The 17,615-nt window shown below is 41.9% G+C and overlaps 1 protein-coding gene across 8 annotated transcripts in view; it reads right to left on the bottom strand.

The window, feature by feature from the left end:
- The window catches only part of LOC122548946 (protein unc-13 homolog B-like), a 643,343-nt gene that overhangs the window by 444,784 nt on the left and 180,944 nt on the right, over nt 1-17,615 (bottom strand). For all 8 annotated transcript variants that reach the window (XM_043687965.1, XM_043687956.1, XM_043687983.1 and 5 more), the window contains one exon: nt 6,544-6,643. The gene's annotated coding sequence lies outside the window, so the exon portion shown is untranslated. The remainder of the gene's footprint in view (nt 1-6,543; nt 6,644-17,615) is intronic.

Genomic DNA, 17,615 nt, shown 5'->3' with positions numbered 1-17,615 from the left:
CGGAAGATGGACTGTTCCACATATCCTACGAAGAGACAGGCATAGCTGGGGCCCATGCGGGTGCCCATGGCTACTCCTTTCGTTTGGAGGAAGTGGGAGGATTGGAAAGAGAAGTTGTTCAGGGTGAGGGCCAGTTCAGTCAGTCGAAGGAGGGTGTCAGTGGAAGGGTACTGGTTGGTACGGCGGGAAAGAGAGAAGCGGAGGGCTTTGAGTCCTTCGTGATGAGGGATGGAGGTGTACAGGGACTGGATGTCCAAGGTGAAGATAAGGCGTTGGGGACCGGGGAAGCGAAAATCATGGAGGAGGTGGAGGGCATGGGTGGTGTCCCGAACGTAGGTGGGGAGTTTATGTCAGAGGTCAAACGCTAGCTCTCTGACACCACATCCTACCCACCACCCCCTTGATCACGACCCCACTGTGGCCCATCAAGCCAAAATCACTCATATTGTCTGTGACCTCATTGCCTCCGGTGATCTCCTCTCCACTGCCACCAATCTCATAGCCCCCCCACTGCCGCACTACCGGTTCAACCTGCTTCCCAAGATCCACAAGGCCAACTAAACCAGCTGATCCATCCTCTCTGCATACTCTTGCCCCACCAAATTCATCTTGTCCAACTCGTCTCCATCCTCTCCCCCTTGGTTCACATACTTACCACTTACATCTGCGACACTAACCACACTCTCCAGCTCTTTAGTAACTTCCGATTCCCTGGCCCCCAAAACTTCATCTCCATGATGGACATGTTGCCCTATACACGTCCATACCTGATAAGAATGGCCTTCAGGCTTTCAGATTTTTCCTCTCCAACAGACCCATCCAGTTCCCACTAACTTTGCCTTTAATTCTTCCCATTTCCTCCAAATCCAGGGGGTGGCCATGGACACTCAGATGGGCCTTAGCTAAGCCTGCCTCTTTGTTGGCTATGTCAAACAGTCCCTGTTCAGTACATACGCAGGCATTCTGCCCCAACTCTTTCACCATCACATCGATGGCTGCATCAGTGCCACATCATGCACTTCGGCTGAACTGGAGCAGTTCGACTTTGCCCACAATTTCCACCCTGCCCTCATATTCACTTGGTCCATCTCGGACACCTCCCTCCCTTTTCTTGACCTCTCCATTTCCATCTCTGGCAACAGTCTCCATACGGATGTTTGCTATAAACCCACAGACTCCCCTAACTACTTGGACTACAACTCCTCTCACCCAGTATCCTGCAAGAACTCAATCCCATTCCCCCAATTCCTCTGCTTCCACCCAGACAAGGAGACATTCCACTTCCAAGCAATCTGCGCATTTTGATCACAACAAATTTACAAATAAAAAAAAACATGCAGGAGAGACTCAGCAGGTTTGGCTGCATCAGTGATGAGAGAAGCATAATTAACATTTCAAGTCTGATCGATACCATCTTTAGAACTCAAAACAAACAGGGGAAGAAAGAAAAACTAGAGATATACAATTTGATAAGATAGCTTTTGAAAATACGGTTAAGGAGAATCCAAATACATTAAGGACTGAAGGATAACCAGGGAGCGAACAGGGCCCCTCAAAGATCAGCAAGGCAGCTTTTGTGGGAGCCGCAGGAGATGGGGGGGAGATACTAAACGAGTATTTTGCAGCAGTGTTTACTTTGGAAAAGAACAAGGAAGATAGAGAATGTAGGGATGTAGATGGGGACATCTTGAAAAATGTCCATATTACAGAGGAGGAAGTGCTGGATGTCTTGAAACGCATAAAGGCGGATAAATCTCCAGGACCTGATCAGGGTGTATCCTATAACACTGTGGGAAGCTAGAGAATTGCTGGGCCTTTTGCTGAGATATTTGTTCCACAGATAGTCACAGATGAGGAGCCAGAAGACTGGAGGTTGGCTAACGTGCTACCAATATTTAAGAAAGGTGATAAGGACAAGCCAGGGAACTGTAGACCAGTGAGCCTGATGTCATGGTGGGCAAGTTGTTGGAAGGAATCCTGAGGGACAGGATTTACATGTATTTGGAAAGGCAAGGACTGATTAGGGAAAGTCAACATGGCTTTGTATGTGGGAAATCATGTCTCATAAACTTGATTTTGACAAAGTAACAAAGAGAATTGATGAGGGCACAGCAGTGTATGTGATCTATATGGACTTCAGCAAGGGGTTCCACAAGGTTCCCCATGGGAGACTGGTTAGCAAGGTTAGATCTCACAGAATACTGGGAGAACTAGTCATTTGGATACAGAACTGGCTCAAAGGCAGAAGACAGAGGATGGTGGTAGAGGGTTGTTTTTTCGACTGCAGCCTGTCACCAGTGGAGTGCCACAAGGATCGATGTTGGGTCCACTACATTTTGTCATTTATATAAAGGATTTGGATATGAACATAGGAGATATAGTCACTAAGTTTGCAGATGACATCACAATTGGAGATGTAGTGGACAGCGAAGAAGGTTACCTCAGATTACACTTTTGGGAAAGCAAATCTTAGCAGGACTTATACACTTAAAGGTAAGATCCTCGGGATTGTTGCTGAACAAAGAGACCTAGGAGTGCAAGTTCATAGCTCCTTAAAAGTACAGTCGCAGTAGATAGGATAGTGAAGGCGGCGCTTGGTATGCTTTCCTTTGTTGGTCAGAGTATGTAGTTTAGAAGTTGGGAGGTCATGTTGCAGCTATGCAGGATGTTGGTTAGGCCACTTTTGGAATATCGTGTGCAGTTCTGGTCTCCTTCCTATCAGAAGGATGTTGTGAAACTTGAAAGGGTTCAGAAAAGATTTACAAGGATGTTGCCAGGGTTGGAGGATTTGAGCTATAGGGAGAATTTGAATAGGCCTCAACTGTTTTCCATGCAGCACCGAAGGCTGAGAGGTAACCTTACAGAGTTTTATAAAATCATGAGAGGCATGGATAGGATAAGTAGACAAGGTCTTTTCCCTGGGGTGGGGGAATCCAGAACTTGAGGGCATAGATTAAGGGTGAGAGGGGAAAGATATAAAAGAGACCTAAGGGGCAACCTTTTCATGCAGAGGGTGGTACGTGTACGGAATGAGCTGCCAGAGGAAGTGGTGGAGGCTGGTGCAATTGTAACATTTAAAAGGCATCTGGATGGGTATATGAATAGGAAAGGTTTAGAGGGATATGGTGCAAGTGCTGGCAAATGGGCCTAGATTAGGTTGGGATATCTGGTCTGCACGGAAGAGTTGGATCGAAGGGTCTGTTTCCGTGCTATACATCTCTATGACTCTATGATTATCTTTTCTGTATAATCTAACCAGCAAAGGGAAAAAAGCATCTTCAACGTTGCTCAAAAGACTCCGTCAAAGCTTTAGGCTTTGCATTAGGACAGAAGACACAGAATTGAAAAAAGCTCACCAATTTATTTTGTTCAGGGAAAGTTCAGCCATCACTAATATGGGTTTCAACAGAAACATTTAACTGTCAATCTTCTCACATTGTATAAATTGATGCCCTTTTTTCCAAGTCTGTTTCTTGCAACAATTTCCTGATGAGTGCAAAACGTTTTGATTCACCTTTTAGCAATATGTAAATTCTATTTTACCAAGTCATTACTTATCAACCATCTTCATTTGACAGAACCAAATTATACCTAAGCATCTTTGAAAACACTTTCAATTAATTAAAAAAAAACTAAAATTGTTTGAATGACCTGAATCAGCTCAATTGTTCTTTCCTCACATTTTCCAGAACCTAAAGCTTTCTGGGTATTTTAAAACCTAAACCATGTGAATTATTTATTTCCATGTTTCACATTGCAAATTAATTTTCAAAAAACCTGAGCCACTTATTGATAGGACCGCAGTACACAACATAAAGTCAGAATGTTATGGCACAGTCGTTATTTTTCACAGATCAAGCACCCAAGACACAGAGCAGAAGGGAAAATACAAAATGAGAAATATCGCACCTTGTTAAGACATTTATTCTAACAAGTTAAACAAAATATCAAACCCTAATGTATGGAAACTTATAATTAGATATCAGGTATAAAAGCACAATAAAATCTTTATTTCAATTTTTACCCAAAACAATTAACCAAAAAAGATCAAATCATTAAGACAACTCATTTAGCAACAAGTAAAACAACAATCTTGCTGATATTCAGTGTTTTCTGCAAGTGGGATTCAGCATTATGTCGCGTTTTACATTCCCAACCTCATTTCCAAAGCAACATATGATGTAACAGATGGAAATGTGTCACATGTACCACCATTGCATAGTACCCACTCTGGACCAATTATTGGATTTTAAAAACTGTAAGAAATATGATTGACTTTTTTTCAAAGGCAAAGTTGGGAAGTTTTGGCAATAGCCTGGAACTCCCAAATTCATTTTAATAGATCAATGTTGATTTTTGTTATTAGAAATCATATCATGATTTTCAATTTAGAAAACTAAACTGCACCAAATTACTGAAACAGGTAATCTTCAAAGTCTACAATCAGGCAAGCAATCATGAAGATCTGAATTTGTCAGTGACCTACTTTCTCAAGGTAATTCTTAAAGAGATGAAGTCTTCATGAAGAATCTTAGAAATAATTTAAAGAATTTACAGTACAGGAGGAAGCCATTCAACCCAATTGTGACTGCACTGGCTCCTGTAAGAGCTACCCAGTTAGTCCCATTTTCCAGCCCTGCCTCCGTAGCCTTCTCAATTCATTAACTTCCAAATATTGATCAGGCTTTCTTTGGAATCCTCATATGGAATCTGCCTCCACCTTTCTCCAAGGCAGTGCATTCTAAATCTTAACAAGTCAGAGCAAATTACTACTGGAATCTGTACTGAAAACAAGTGCTGGAAATCACAACAGGTCAGGCACCATCCATGGAGAGAGAGAGAGAGAGCTAACACTTTGAGTTGAGATGACCCTTTGTCAGAGCTCATGTGACGGGTGGAGGGGGCAAAAGGAGCAGGGCGGAGAACTGGAGTGTTGGGGGAGAGAGGCTATCAGCAACCTTCTTCCTCCTCCCCACCCCCCCACCACAGGATAACTGCTGCGCCTCCACACTTCATGTCAGCTCTGATGAAGAATCATCTTGACTCAAAACGTTAGCTTGCTCTCTCTCCATGGATGTGGCCTGACCCACTGATTTCTAGCATTATTTTGTTTTCAGTCCAAATATTAACTTTAAGTGAAGAGGTTTCTCCTCAACTCGCTCTTAACTGTCTTGCTGTCGATCTTGAAATTGTGACCTTAAATTACTGAAATACCATCAAATGCGAACAGGATAATATTCTTCTTACCCTGTCAAAAACCGTTCATAATTTTGAACACATCAAAAGGTCACCTCTTAATCTCTCTGCTTCAAGGATAATAATCTCAATTTCTCTAATCTTTGCTTGCATTTAAAATTCCTCATTCCTGATATCAGTCTACAAAGTATCCTTTGTGCTCTCTCCAGGGCTTTAACATACCTTATTATATCAGATGTCCAGACTGAACACAATATTCCAAATGTGGTCTGACCAATGATTTGTACAGACATTTAAACCTGTTGGACTATAAACTGGCTACTTCCAAATAAACCTGTTGGACTATAAACTGGTGCTGTGAGATTTTTAACTTATCCACCCCAGTCCAACTGGCATCTCCACATCATTTATGTATGTAGCATTACTTCCTTGCTTTTATACTCTATGCCTCTATTTATAAATCCAAGGATCCCCTAAGCCCTCTTAACAGCTGTTTCAACTTAACTGGCCACCTTCAAAGAATTATGAACATGAACCCCAAACTCCTCTGCTCCTGTCCTCTACTCAAATATGTAGCATTGAGCCTGTATTGTCTCTATGTTTCCTCTACCAAAGTGGCTTACCTCACATTGCTCTGTATTGAAATTCATTTGCCTGGTGTCTGCCTTCTATTTACTATCTTAGTCTATCTTTTAATCCATGTTGTCAAAGACTTACAAAACTCAAATATTTCTAATTTACTAACCAACCTGCCATGTGGTACTACATCGGAATGCCTCTGGAAGTCCAAATACACAGTATCTACAACACTTGCCTTGTCCACTGCCTATGGCACCTCATCAAATAACTCAAATTTGTCAGACATGACCTACACTCGACAGAGCCAGGTTGACTATAAAATATTAATTTGTTTTCCCCTGTACTATGGCCTCCCATCAGTTTTCCCACTACTGACGTCAAGCTGATAGACTAAGCCAGAAGGTGCAGACTTCGCCCCTTTCTTAAGTAACTGGCAGATGGAACTAGCTCAGTTTGGGATCATGGTGGGCGTGGACTGGTTGGACTTGAAGGGTCTTTTTCCATGCTGTATGATTCTAGAACTGTGTCACATTTGAAATTCCTGTGATTAATTTTGTATCCAGAGGGGCCTGGAGAATTTCTGTCAACTGCTTTGCCATTTGCTCCTCTCTTTGTCTCAGCAATCTCTAACGCGCAGGCCTGGCAACTTCTCATCGTTCCATTGGTTTCCAATGCTAGTTTTTGTTAAGTTTTCAGTTGTGACAAAACAAATCCTCTTTTTTGCATTCTGGTTGAGATGGACCATCTGTTTGTTAAATCAATACTTACAACATGAAGTCTTGCTCCCAACAAGGCTGATCTCCTCGTACTGCTATTGTAGTACTTTTTACATTCTGTACTTTCAGTGTCACATAGGTGTTAAATTTATCTGGTAAGAGAGAAGAAAAGGCCTTTTAATCTTTCTGTTCCACTAGTTATTTTCTTGCTTAGGCATCTAGTAGTGGCCTTAACGGCAATTAAAAACAACTTGCATTAATATACCACAGTAATTACAGTATTTAACACAGTAAAAACATCACATTTCGACTATACAGAAAGCATGGTGTTCAATACGAGGACTTGATTGAAGTGAAGCTTAAGATGTTTCCTACAGAATGTCTGCCTTGTTGTCAAGGCCATATGACTACAGCAGACGAGGTCAGACAATCTTACATGATGATTGCCTATCACTCCAAACATCCCCCTGCAGACCTAAAAAAGCAGCAGCAGCTTGTACATTTTTAATTTACCCAAGGTACAACAAAATATACTACTCTTCTGTCTCAAATGTTCATTATTTCCATTAGAATTTGTGTATTCATTGGGCACAGTCCTTAAATCATGCTGGTCTTCGTGGTACATTTGCATGTTGTTGTTGGCTGTTCATCTGGATATATTTCACCAGGGTGTGTTATTCCCGTGACATTTCTATGGATATCTGGGTCTGATGGTTGATTTGTGTCAGTGGAAGTGGCGCATTCACTGCTTCCTCATCAGCTGTCTGCACTTCTGCTGTTGGATGCATGTGCCAGCAGTCATGACGGTATAATTGGCCCACTTCCACCACTACTGATTGAGGTGGCAACTGCTCCACGCAGGTCCAAAGTTGTACTGGCTTTCATTAAGATTGTTGAATGTTTGCACTGTGAATGGCTCTCCAATACTCAATGGTTTAGTAGTCTTGCCAAAATGAAATTTGGCTTTCTGCCATTTTGCTTTTTTTTTTCACAAATATATAAAACTCACTCACTACTACTAATATGAGATCTTTTTTGGCTATTAGAAATATAGCATTTGCAGCTTGACATTAGCAACTTTTGTTAAGATTTGTAGCTCAGGTTGAGGTTCTGGATGTAGGTTTGCTTGCTGAGCTGGAAGGTTCATTTTTAGACGTTTCATCACCATACTAGGTAACATTTTCAGTGAGTCTCCAGACAAAGCACTGCTGATGTTTCCTGCTTTCGATTTATATCTTTGAGTTTCTTTGGATGGGTGATGTCATTTCCTGTTCTTTTTCTCAGGGGGTGATAAATGGGGTCCAAGTCAATGTGTTTTTGATAGCGTTCCAGTTAGGCTGGCATGCTTCTAGGAATTCTCATGCACGTCTCTGCTTGCCTTGTCTTAGGACGGATGTGTTGTCCCAATTGAACTGGTGTCCTTCCTTATCTGTGTATAAGGATATTCGCGAAAAAGGGTCATGCGTTTTGTGGCTAGTTGATGTTCATGTAGCCTGGATAATTTCTTTATGATGGCCCTGGTGATTTTCACTGACAGCCTTTCCATTTGACTAGTAGTTTGGAAATGAGGATTGATGTTGAATTTTTCAACCTTCGATTAAGTGACTGAATTCTTCACTCATGAACGGAGGGCCATTGTTGTTCGTAACAGTGTTGAGAATGCCACAACAACTAAAGTATGCTTGTAGGCATTTGACAGAATAGTGAATGGCCTGGACAAAGTAGATGTTGGGAAGATGGTCTCGGTATGGATAAATCATCTAGACCAGATAGACTACACCTCAGAGTTTCAAGGGAGATAGCTGAAGAGACAGTGGAGGCGTTAGTGGTGATCTTCTCAGGAATGAGCCAGGGAAGGTCCCAGAGGATTGGAAAATCGCTAACGTGAAACCATTTTAAGAAGGGGATATGGCAAAAGACAAAAAAATGATAGACTGATTAGCCTTATCTTGGTCATGGGTAAGATCCTAGAATCAATTGTGAAGGATGAGATTTCTAAATGCTTCGAAGTATATGGTAAAATAGAGCCAAGACAGCATACTTTCATTCAGGGGAGGTCATGCCTGACAAGTCTGCTATAATTCTTTGATGAAGTAACGAGCAGGTTTGACCAAGGACAGCCAATGATGTTATCTACCGGAGCATCAAGGTAACAAAGTATTGCACAGAGTTTAGTGAGTAAGAGAAGGGCGCATGGTGTTAGAGGCAAGGTGCTAGCAGGGATAGAAGCTTGGCTATCTGACAAAAAGTAGAGAGTGTGTGGATAAAAAGGTCCTTTTCAGAATGGCGGCTGGTGACAAGTGGTGTTCCACAAGGCTCAGTGTTGAGACCACAACTTTTCACTTTATACATTAACAATCTAAATGAAGGAACTGCGGGCATTCTGGCTATATTGCAGATGATACAAAGATAATTAGAGGGACAGGTAGCATTGAGGATTTGGGCAGGTTGGGAGAGTGAGCAAAGAAGTGGCAAAATGTGAGGTCATGCACTTTGGTAGGAAGAATAGAGGCATGAACTATTTTCTAAATGGGGAGAAATTTCAGAAGCCTGAAGTACAAAGAGACTTGGGAGTTCTAGTCCAGGATTCTTTGAAGGTAAACTTGCAGATTGAGTTCGTAGTTAGGAAAGTAAATGCAATGATGGCATTTATTTTGAGAGAACTTGAAGATAAAAGCACAGATGTACTTCTGATGCTCTGGAAAGTTCTGGTCAGACAATATTTGGAGTATTGTGCACAGTTTTGGGCCCCATTTCTCAAAAAGGATATACTGGGCCATGGAGCATGTTCAGAGGAGGTTCATGAGAATGGTCCCAAGAATGAAAAGCGTAACATATGAGGAATGCTTGAGGACTCTGGATTTATCCTTGATGGAGTTTAGAAGGATGAGGGGATGGGGGGATCTCATTCAAATTTACAGAATACTGAATGGACTGGGCAAAGTAGATGTTGGGAAGATGTTTCATTGGTCGGAGAGAATAGGACCCAAGGCCATGGACTTAGAGTAAAGGGAAGACCTTTTAGAATGGCGATAAGGAGAAACTTCTTCAGCCACAGGATGGTGAATGTGTGGAATTCATTGCCACAGAAGTCTGTTTGGGCCTGGTCATTGAGTGTATTTTAGACTGAAATAGATAGCTTCTTGAGTATCAATGGGATCAAGGGTTACAGGGATAAAGTGGGAGAAAGGGGTTGAGAAACTTATCAGTCATGATATAATGGCACAGCAGACTCGATGGACTGAATGGGCTAATTTCTGCTCTGATGTCTTATCGTCAAATTGATCACAACAGCATGATGCAGGACGCTATTCAAGAGGGAGGAGAAAAGACAATTGTCTTCATAATCGGGGATAGTGTACTCAGGGGAACAGACACTATTCTATGGCCAGGATCGAGAGTCCTGAAGGCAATGCCACCTGCCTTTTTCCCACATTCAGGATGTTTCACCTAAGCTGCAGAGGAATTTTAAGTGGAACAGAAACAATCCAGTTGACATGGTCCACATAGGTACCAATGATAGAGGTTGGTAGAGGAAAGAGTTTCAGCTGAGGGAATCTGAGCAGCTAGGGCGTAACTTAAAAAGCAGCATCGCAAAGATAATAATGTTTGGATTACTCCCTGAGCCACAAATTGGCACAGAGCAACCAAGATTAAAGAGGTAAATATGTCATTCAAACATTAATGTGGGCAAAACAGGTTCAATTTCATGGGATATAGACACCAGCATTGGGCAATGAGGGAGGGGCTCCACCTGAATCATGCTGGACAAAATCCTTGTGAACTGCATAACCAGAATGGCCTGAACTCCCCCTTGTCCTCGCCCACTGCCACACAGAGACTTTTTGGGTCCCGTTTCAAAGCTAAGATATGCTGGCATTGATGGGGGATCCAGAAGAGGCTTACAAGAATGATCTCAGGGATGAGTGGCTGGTCAGAATGAGATGCAGTTAAAGACTCTGGGGCTGTACTCAATTGAGTTTCAAAGGATGATCGAAACTTACAGGGTACTATAACATGCATGGAGAAGATGCTTCCATTAGTAGAAGAGACTAATAACTAGGGCACAGTCTCAGGGTGAAGGGGCAAACCTTTAGAACAGAAATGAAAAGCAATTTCTTCAGCCAGAGGGTGGTGGCTTTGTGGAACTTATTGCCACACAGGGCTCTGGAGGCTAAGTTATTGAATGTATTTACAAAAGAGGTAGATAGGTCTTGGATTAGTAAGGGCATCAAGGCTTACAGAGAAGGCAAGCTAATGGGGTTGAGAAATGGATCAGCCACAATTTAACAGCGGAGCAGATTCAAATGGCATGAATGGCCTAATTTTGCTTCTGCATATCATGGTCTTGCTACTTGATAGCTCATATTATTGTTCGTTTTAATTTTAATGAAGTGGTCCCTCAATGAAACATAAGCATGCAATGCAATAGATTTTGCTTTTAACAATAAAAGTTTGCTTACAAAAGGAACAAAGATAAACTATTTATAACATCAATTCAAAGATGTTTAAACACAAAATACAAATGCAAAACACTCCTTCATAAATTGAAAATTAATAAGACAGCATTTATATCACTGCCAAAACACACACCTGGTGCAATGCCCAAAACATGACTCATGTAATGCTCAGAATAAAGTCCCTCTATCCAATACTTTTGACTATAATGGTTAGAGTGGATCTGCAATAGCTTCCTTACTGTGCACCTAAGCCCATGCAAGTTTTAAACAACCTCTTCAGGGGTTTAAGTACACATTTCTGATCGGAGACAAACTCTTCACTCTCAGGCAATTTAGCTCAAAACTCCAGTAATTTGAACAGGAATTGGTAGAGGAAAAGTTGCTATCATCTTCTCTTGTGGTGTTTTCAATGTGGTCTTCGTAGTTATTTTCAGTGTCAGCTCACTGCTCTGAAGGTTTGTTTTTATTTCAGCCCTGGACATTCACCTTAGTGCCTCTTCTTACACCATGTTTCAAGTACACAACACAGTAATGCGTTTAACACAAGGGCTTTATTGAAATGAAACTCAAGTTGTCTGCCAAGAGGGGGTGCATCTCATGGTTAAGATCACATGACTAGCAGACTATTAGGATAGTCATTTGTACATGAATGCATTAAAATCCATATAGGCATTATCAGATAAAGTGTTGATACCAAGCTGCATGAAAAGATTTCTACAAATAGGTTTTAAAGCCCTTTAACCAATATTGGTGAAGTTTACTGACAGTATAAAATTAACTCGAAACATTTCTTTATTATGACTAAAATATTTTAACTCATTAACATGCAATAAAGAGGTCAATTCAGGTGAAGTGCTGCAAATGCAGCTTCTGGGGTGTTCAGGATGCCAGTTAATCCTGGGCAAACATGTTGGTAGTAAGTGAATGTACTGCAGGATTGTCAGCTCAGAGTCAGAGAAATCGCGGCCATGTAACAGCTGGGAAGGCAAGACTAACCTGGTCATTTTATTCCAGAACTTATCACAACCCTTTAAATAGTTAACTGATTTGGCCAGTGCTCAGGGACAGGAGGGTCCGACTGCAAATGAGGCAGGTGTTAGACCCAGAAAGCAGGAGTCTCATTCTTTGTAAACATCCAACAGATGAAGAGTTCTTTCAGCATCCTCGGATGAGAATTAGGGGCTGCAGGGTAAATGAATTAACACCATGGTATAAGAAGTCATTCAAGTAGAAGGATCAAAAAGGGGTATGGAAATAGCAAGGGACAGTATCATAAATCAGATCGATACAGCAGCAAAGAGCATGGGCTCAAATGGTACTGTTGACTTCCAGCTTCCAGGGTTTGGGCTGGAGAATAATTTGCAGTGGGACAGAATGGATACACTTGACATGATCTGCATTGGTAGCAATGACATAAGTAGAGCTGTTGTGCCTCATCGGGGTAGCATGCTCGAAATTAAAATGGCGACGTTCCTGGAGTTAGAAACGTTAAAGATCTTCAAACAAAGTCAGAATTCCCTTTTTCGCCTTGCTTTCAGTCCCAGGTTGGTAGTAAGCATGGACTAGATTTCTATTCTTAACAAAAAACATGACGCATTGCAGTAAATAGATTCTAGCTGGAGGTAAACAATTATGAACTGCCGACATACAGATTTATTCATTAAAATTTGAACCACTTTATAAGCTCCCCTGAAAACTTACAAAAGTGGGTGTTGCGGAAAAAAGACTGGAGGTCTGATGGCTTCTGCCTGTGTTATTCACACCCCTAGCTATCCAAGAGCCAATCGCATAGTTATTGGCAGATAGAAGGCTTATATTATCACAGCAATTAACAAGAGTAGGCTATTTGGCCCTTTGGGCGTGCTCCACCATTCAACAGAATCATGGCTGGATCTGATTTTAACCTCAACTCGATATTTCTGCATTTCTCAATAATGTTTCATGCTCTTGTTTTTTTTACTCATTCATGAGGTGAGGGAGTTGCTGACAGGGCCAACATGTATTGCCCACCTAATTACCCAGGGGAGCAGTTAAGAGTCAACCACATTACTGCGGGTCTGGAATCACACGTAGGTCAGACCAGGTCAGAATGGTAGTTTCCTTCCCTCAAAGGACATTAGTGAACTAGATGGGCTTTTCCTGACAATCGACAATGGTTTCACGGTCATCATAGACTCTTAATTCCAGATATTTATTAAATTCAAATTCCACCATCTGTCACGGCAGGATTTGTACCTGGGTCCTCAGAACATGACTTGGGTCACCGGATTAACAATCCAGCAATAAAAACACTTGGCCATTGCATCCTCTACATCTTGGTAATCAAGGATCTATTGACTTCTGCCTTAAAAAAAATTATGTATTCTGCATCCATTTGAGGGGGAATTCAAAACCATCTAAACATTCAGAGAAAAAAATGTTTCCTCATTTGTTTTAAATGGGGAACACTTATTTTTATGATCCTTTGTTCTAGAATCTCCCCCAAGAGAAGAAACATCCACCCAGTCAAGGGGATTTGTACTTCCAATCAGGATTAAGTACCAGCTGCCACAGATCTGCCTCTCTGACCAACCTATACCTATCTTCCTGTAACCTACAACTATCTTCCCAACTATTAACCACTCCAGCAATCTAGGTGCTGTCTGCAAGTTTGTTTAATATTTACCCGACATTTTCATCGATATCATTTATGCAAATTACACCACTGGACACTGGCCTTCAGTCACTCAAATATCCTTCTACCACTACCCATTGCATCCTATTACTAAGCCAGTTTCTGATCAATCTCATCAGGTTTCCATCAATTCCATGCTTTTTAACCTTATCAATTAGTCTCTCATGTGGGACCTTGTCAAAAGCTTTTCTAAAATTCAAATAAACTGCATCAACTGAACCTCCCTCATCCATACACTTGATCACATTTTCAAAAACTTACAATTTTGTTGGGCATATCCTTCCTCTGACAATGCCCTTCTCGATTATCCTAATTAACCCATGCTTTTCAAAATGGGTACTAATTTGCTCATATTAATTCTGCAATAGTTTCTCCATCGCTGACATGAAAATCACCAAGGTAAAAACAATGACTGCAGATGGTGGAAACCAGATTCTGGATTAGTGGTGCTGGAAGAGCACAGCAGTTCAGGCAGCATCCTGGATGCTGCCTGAACTGCTGTGCTCTTCAAGCACCACTAATCCAGAATCCATGGAAATCACCAGTCTGTAATTGCTTGGTTCATCTCTACAACCCTTCTTGAAAAGTGGAACCACATTTGCCATCTTGCAGTCCTCTGGCCAGAGGAAAATTAGAAATTTGTCAGAGCCCCTGCAATTTCCTCCCATGACAGCAGCCTGGTATGCAACTCATCCGGTCCAGGGGATTTATCTGTTTTCAAGCCCAACAGTGCCTCTCATACCTCCCCATTGCCTTTAGGAAACTGTGCAAGTTCCTCACAGTTCCTTTTTCTGAATTCCATACCTACATTCTTCTTCTCTCGACTGCAGACCAAAGGTAAGTATTTGTTCATCGCCCTTCCATGTCCTATGGCTTCACATACAGGTTGCCTTATGGGCTCTACTCTTTCCCTGGTTAACCTTTCATCTTTAATATATAAACAAATATTTTGGGATTCTCCCTAATCCTGTTTGCAAGTTCTATACCATGTGCCTTTTTGATCTTCTAATTGCTGTCTTTAGACAGGCAGGTGGAGCAAGAAATTACAAAGGAAAATGTGTTTTGGCCTTCATCAGTACAGATGTAGAGTTGTCTTCCTGCAGTTATGTCTTGGGTGAAACCACACCTGGAGTATTGTATGCAGTTTTGGTCTACTCACTTAAGAATGGATATATTTGTCATGTAGGGAATACAGCTGAGGTTCACTGGATCAATACCAGAGATGGCAGAGCTACTCTAAGGAGAGATTAGTTTGACTGGATCTGTATTCACTATAAATCAATAAGATGAGATGAGAAAAAGTAAAAAGTTTTAACAGGGTTGGACAGACAGAGTCATAGTCATAGAGACATATAGCACAGAATCAGACCTTCCGGTCCAACTTGTCCATGCTGATCCAAATAAAACTAGTCCCATTTTTCAGCATTTGGCCGATATCACTTTAAACCACTCCTATTCAGCTACCCATCCAGATGTCTTTTAAATGTTGTAATTGTACCTGCCTCCACCACCTCCTCTGACAGCTCATTCCATACACGCACCACCCACAGCATGAAAAAGTTGCCCCTAAAGGTCCCTTTTATATCTTTCCCCTCTCACCTTAGACCTATGTCCCCCAGTTTTGGACTACCCTACCCCAGAGAAAAGATCTTGCCTACTTACCCTATGTATGCTGCTCAAGATTTTATAAATCTCCCTAAAGTCTCTCCTCAGACTCCAATGCTCGTGGAGAAACAGCCCTGGCTAATTCAGCATCTCCCCATAGCTCAAATCCTCTAACACTGGCAACATCCTTGTCAATCTTTTTTGAACCCTTTCAAGTTTCACAACATCCTTAATATAGGAACGAGACCAGAACTGCATGCATTACTCGAAAAGTGGCCAAATCAATATCCTGTAAAGCCACATCACCTCCCAGCTCCTAAACAATGCTCTGACCAATATAGGAAAGCATACCAAACACCTTCTTCACTATCCTACCTACTTGCAACTCAACTTTCAAGGAACTATGAACCTCCAAGGTCTCTTTGTTCAGTAACATTCCCAGGACCTTACCATTAAATGCATGTCCTGCCCTGATTTGCCTTTCCAAAATGCAGCACCTCACATTTATATAAATTAAACTCCATCTGCCACTCCTTAGCCCATTGGCCCATCTGATCAAGATCCCATTGTATTGAGTTAACCTTGTTTGCTGTCCATTACACCTCCAATTTTAGTGTTATGTGCAAACTTACTAACCCACCTCTGGTCACAGGTCTCCAGTCTGAAAAGCAACCCTCCACCACCACCGTCTTCTAATTTCAAGCCAGTTCTGCATCAAAATATCTAGTATTCCGTGTGATCCAACCTTGCTAACTAGTCTACCCTGAGGAACCTTATCAAACACATTGCTTAAGTCCATATAGGTCACGTCCACCGCATTGTCCTCATCAATCCTCTTTGTTATGTCTTCAAAAACAAATTCAATCAAGTTAGTGAGACGCAATTTCCCACATATAAAGCCAGTCCTTGCCTTTCCAAATACATGTAAATCCTGTCCCTCAGGATTCCCTCCAACAACTTGCCCATCTTCGGTGTCAGGCTCAGATGACTAGTGTTCCCTGGTTTTTCTTTACCACCTTTCTTAAATAGTGACACCATGTTAGCCAAACTCCAGCACCTCACCTGTAGCTTGTGATGACACAAGTATCCCAGTAAAGAGCCCAGTAATCTTTTCCTTTACTTTCCACAGAGTTCTAGGGTACATCTCATCATGTCCCAGCAATTTATCTATCTTCATGCATTTCAAGATCTCCAGCACCACCTCCTCAGTAATTGGACATTTTTCAAAATATTGCTATGTTACCCCACATTCTACACTTTCCATATCCTCTCCACAGTTAACACTGATGCAGAATACTCGTCTAGTATCTCATCCATCTTGTGCGGTTCCACATGTAGACCATAAAGCTATAAGAAATAGGAGTGGAAGTAAGGCCATTCAGCCCATTAAGTCCACTCCACCATTCAATCATGGCTGATGGGCATTTCAACACCACTTACCCGCACTTTCCTTGTATCCCTTAATTCCTTGCGAGAAGAATCAATCTCTGCCTTGAAGACATTTAATGTCCCAACCTCCACTGTGCTCAATGGTAATGCATTCCACAGGCCCACCACTCTCTGGCTGAAGAAATGTCTCATTTCTATTCTAAATTGACCCTCTAATTCTAAGGCTGCGCCCACAGGTCCTAGTTTCCCCACCCTTTGGAAATGACTTCCCAGCGCACACCCTTTCTAAGCCATGCATTACCTTGTAAGTTTCAATTAGATCTCCCCTCAACCTTCTAAACTCTAATGAATACAATCCCAGGATCATGAATACAATCCCAGGATCCTCAGCCATTCATCGTATGTTAGGCCGACCATTCCAGGGATCATCTGTGTGAATCTCAGCTGGACACGCTCCAGTGCCAATATGTCTTTCCTGAGGTGTAGGGCCCAAAACTGGACACAGTATTCCAAAGGGGGCCTAACCAGAGCTTCATCACTGCTTTTACACTCCAACCCTCGAGATAAATTACAACATTACATTTGCTTTCTTAATCACGGACTCAACCTGCAAGTCAACCTTTAGAGAATCCTGGACTAGCACTCCCAGATCCCTTTGTACTTTGGCTTTATGAATTTTCTCACCGTTTTCTCACTTGCATCAGCCATTTCTTGGACCACTCTCCTAAAGTGTCTAAGTCTTTCTGCAACCTTCCCACCTCCTCAGTCTACCTGCCTGTCCACCTAACTTCGTATCATTGGCAAAGTGCCAGAATCCCCCCAATCCCTTCGTCCAGATGATTTATATATAAAGTGAACAGCTACGGCCCCAACACTGAACCCTGCGGGACACCACTTGCCACTAGCTGCCAATCCAAGAAAGAACCTTTTATCCCAACTCTCTGCCTACTATCAGGCAAGCAATCCGCAATCCATGCCAGTAGCTCACCCTGGCCA

Source organism: Chiloscyllium plagiosum, chromosome 1 (genome assembly GCF_004010195.1).
Source record: "Chiloscyllium plagiosum isolate BGI_BamShark_2017 chromosome 1, ASM401019v2, whole genome shotgun sequence".
NCBI classification, from domain to species: domain Eukaryota; kingdom Metazoa; phylum Chordata; class Chondrichthyes; order Orectolobiformes; family Hemiscylliidae; genus Chiloscyllium; species Chiloscyllium plagiosum.
This window is presented reverse-complemented; position numbering and strand designations above follow the sequence as displayed.